The sequence below is a fragment of the Bubalus kerabau genome, chromosome 17 (genome assembly GCF_029407905.1).
Source record: "Bubalus kerabau isolate K-KA32 ecotype Philippines breed swamp buffalo chromosome 17, PCC_UOA_SB_1v2, whole genome shotgun sequence".
In the NCBI taxonomy this organism is placed as follows: domain Eukaryota; kingdom Metazoa; phylum Chordata; class Mammalia; order Artiodactyla; family Bovidae; genus Bubalus; species Bubalus kerabau.
In genome coordinates, this window is record NC_073640.1 from 41791299 (window position 1) to 41795920 (window position 4622).

Below are 4622 nucleotides of genomic sequence, written 5' to 3' on the forward strand. Positions count from 1 at the left end.
AGAGATCTCTTCAAGAAAATCAGAGATACCAAAGGAACATTTCATGCAAAGATGGGTTTGATAAAGGACAGAAATGGTATGGACCTAACAGAAGCAGAAGATATTCAGAAGAGATGGCAAGAATACACAGAAGAACTGTACAAAAAAGATCTTCACGACCCAGATAATCACAATGGTGTGATCACTGACCTAGAGCCAGACATCCTGGAATGTGAAGTCAAGTGGGCCTTAGAAAGCATCACTACAAACAAACCTAGTGGAGGTGATGGAATTCCAGTTGAGCTATTTCAAATCCTGAAAGATGACGCTGTGAAAGTGCTGCACTCAATATGCCAGCAAATCTGGAAAACTCAGCAGTGGCCACAGGACTGGAAAAGGTCAGTTTTCATTCCAATCCCAAAGAAAGGCAATGCCAAAGAATGCTCAAACTACCACACAATTGCACTCATCTCACAGGCTAGTAAAGTAATGCTCAAAATTCTCCAAGCCAGGCTTCAGCAATATGTGAACCATGAACTTCCTGACGTTCAAGCTGGTTTTAGAAAAGGCAGAGGAACCAGAGATCAAATTGCCAACATACGCTGGATCATGGAAAAAGCAAGAGAGTTCCAGAAAAAACATCTATTTCTGCTTTATTACTATGCCAAAGCCTTTGACTGTGTGGATCACAATAAACTGTGGAAAATTCTTCAAGAGATGGGAATACCAGAGAGAAATCTGTATGCAGGTCAGCAAGCAACAGTTAGAACTGGACATGGAACAACAGACTGGTTCCAAATAGGAAAAGGAGGACGTCAAGGCTGTATATTGTCACCTTGTTTATTTAACTTCTATGCAGAGTACATCATGAGAAACGCTGGACTGGAAGAAACACAAGCTGGAATCAAGATTGCCGGGAGAAATATCAATAACCTCAGATATGCAGGTGACACCACCCTTATGGCAGAAAGTGAAGAGGAACTAAAAAGCCTCTTGATGAAAGTGAAAGAGGAGAGTGAAAAAGTTGGCTTAAAGCTCAACATTCAGAAAACGAAGATCATGGCATCTGGTCCCGTCACTTCATGGGAAATAGATGGGGAAACAGTGGAAACAGTGGCAGACTTTATTTTTCTGGGCTCCCAAATCACTGCAGATGGTGACTGTAGCCATGAAATTAAAAGACACTTACTCCTTGGAAGGAAAGTTATGACCAACCTAGATAGCATATTCAAAAGCAGAGACATTACTTTGCCAACAAAGGTCCGTCTAGTCGAGGCTATGGTTTTTCCAGTGGTCATGTATGGATGTGAAAGTTGGACTGTGAAGAAGGCTGAGTGCTGAAGAATTGATGCTTTTGAACTGTGGTGTTGGAGAAGATTCTTGAGAGTCCCTTGGACTGCAAGGAGATCCAACCAGTCCATTCTGAAGGAGATCAGCCCTGGGCTTTCTTTGGAAGGAATGATGCTAAAGCTGAAACTCCAATACTTTGGCCACCTCATGTGACTCACCGGAAAAGACTCTGATGCTGGGAGGGATTGGGGGCAGGAGGAGAAGGGGATGACAGAGGATGAGATGGCTGGATGGCATCACTGACTCGATGGACGTGAGTCTGAGTGAACTCCGGGAGTTGGTGTTGGACAGGGAGGCCTGGCGTGCTGCGATTCATGGGGTCACAAAGAGTCGGACACGACTGAGCGACTGATCTGATCTAATAGTAATCAAGTAATCAAGATACTACTGTATCAAGTAGTATCAAGTTATATTAATCAAAACAGCATTGTACTGGCATAAAAGCAGACAAATAGACCAATGAAACAACTGAAAGCCCAGAAATAAACCCAACCAGTCAACTAATGTTTGACAAAGGAGCCAAAAATACTCAATGACGAAAAGACAGTCTTTTCAATAAGTGGTGCTGGAATAACTGAATATTCATGTGTAAAAAATGTAGCTGGACCCCTGTCTCACACCAGTCACAAAAATTAGCTTGAAATGAATAGGAGAATTAAATGTAAGACCTGACACTATGAAACTCTCAGAAGAAAACATAGAATTAAAGCTGCCTGACATGGGCCTTGGAAATAATATATTAGATATGACACCTAAAGCACTAGTAACAAAATAAAAAACTGAGACTACATTAGAAAGCTTCTGTGCAGGAAGGAAACCATCAACAAAATAAAGGTAACCTATGGAATGGGAGAAAATAATTTCAAATTGTATATCTTAAACGGGGATTGATATCCAAAATGCGTAAAGAACTCATACAACTCAATACAAAAAAAAGAAAGGAGGGGAGAAAAAACCCACAAGCAATCCAATCAAAAAATGGGCAGAGGAACTGAATAGACATTTTCCAAAGGACTTGGAATAATTTCCAAGCAAAGAGAAACTAAAGAGCCTCTTGATGAAGGTGAAAGAGGAGAGTGAAAAAACAGGCATTCAAAAAACTAAGGTCATGGCATCTGGTCTCATCACTTCATGGCAAATAGATCGGGAAACAATGGAAACAGTGACAGATTTTATTTTCTTGGATTCCAAAATCACTGCAGATGATGGCTGTAGCCATGAAATTAAAAGACGCTTGCTCCTTGGAAGAAAAGCTGTGACCAACCTAGACAGCATATTAAAAAGCAGAGACGTTACTTTGCCAACAAAGGTCCATCTAGTCAAAGCTATGGTTTTTCCAGTAGTCATGTATGGATGTGAGAGTTGGACCATAAAGAAGGATGAGTGCCAAAGAATTGATGCAATTGAGCTGTGGTATTGGAGAAGACTCTTGAGAGTCCCTTGGCCTGCAAGGAGATCAAACCAGTCAATCCTAAAGGAAATCAGTTCTGAATATTCATTGGAAGTACTGATGCTGAAGCTGAATACTCCAATACTTTAGCCATCTGATGTGAAGAGCCAACTCATTAGAAAAGACCTGATGCTGGGAAAGACTGAAGAAGGAGGAGAAGGGGATGACAGAGGATGAGATGGTTGGATGGCATCACTGACTTAATGGGCATAAGTCTGAGCAAGCTCTGGAAGATGGTGAAGGACAGGGAAGCCTGGCATACTGCAGTCCATAGGGTCAAAGAGAGTTGGACATGACTGAACAACTGAACCACAACAAGGACTTACAGATGGCCAAAAGGTACGTGAAAATGTGCTCAACATCTCTAACCATCAGACAAATGCACACCAAACCCACAATGAGATGTTACCTCACATTTGTTAAATTGGCTATCATCAAAAAGGGAAGAGAGGGTGACATGTAAGGTAAGAGTAACATGGAAACTTACATTACCATATGTAAAATAAATAGGCAATGGGAACTTGCTGTATGGCTCAGGAAACTCAAACAGGGGCTCTGTATCAACCTAGAGGGCTGGGGTGGGGAGAGAGATAGGATGGAGGTTCAAAAGGGAGGGGATATGTGTATACCTATGGCTGATTCATGTTGAGGTTTGACAGAAAACAACAGAAGTGTGTAAAGCAATTATCCTTCAATATAAAAATAATTTTAAAAAAGGAGAGAAGAGTTAACAAGGCTTCCCAGGTGGTGCTAGTGGTAAAGAACCTGCCTGCCAATGTAGGAGACATAAGAGACTCAAATTCAATCCCTGGGTCAGGATGATGCCCTAGAAAAGGAGATGGCAACCCACTCCAGTGTTCTTACCTGGAGAATCTGACGGACAGAGGAGCCTGGTAGGCTACAGTCCATCGGGTCATAAAGAGTCGAACACAGCTGAAGCAACTTAGCATACAGCATGCACAGCAAAGATGTGTAGAAAAGGGAACCCTGTGCACTGTTGGTGGAAATTTAAATTGATGCAGCCACTGTGGAAAACAGTGGAAAGGAAGTTCTTCAAAAAGTTAAAAATAAAACTATCATATGAATTAGTAATTCCACTAGTGGGTATTTATCCAAAGGAAGATACTTTTGGTGTTTATCTCAAAAAGATACTGAACCCTGTATTCATTGCAGCATTATCTACAATAGCCAAAACATGGAAGCAATTTGTGTCCATCAATGATTGAATAGATACAGAAAATGCACTTACACACACACACACACACACACACACACACTGGAATATTACTCAGCCATAAAAAGAAAGAAATTCTGCAATTTGTGACAATATGAATGAACCTGGAATACATAATGCTAAGTGAAACAAATTGGGAGAGAAAGACAAATTGGAAAAAAAAAAAAAAAAAGCCAGACTCATAGAAAAAGAGATCATATGTGTGTTTACCAGAGGTGGAGGGTAGAAGGATGGTGAATTGTAGAAAAGTGCTCCCAAGGTACAAATTCCCAGTTTTAAGTTTAATAAGTATTAGGGATGTAATGTACAACATGATGACTGTAGTTAACACTGCTGTATGATATATAGTATAGTTGTTAAGAGAGTAAATTATAAAAGTTCTCATCACAAGGAGAAAATTTTTTCTTTCTATTGAAATATACTTGATGTACAATGTGTTGACTTCTGCTGTACAGCAGAGTGATTCAGCTATACACACACACATATATACATTCTTTTTTTAATATTCTTTCCCATTATTGTTTATCACAGAATATACACACACACATATATACATTCTTTTTTTAATATTCTTTCCCATTATTGTTTATCACAGAATATTGGATACAG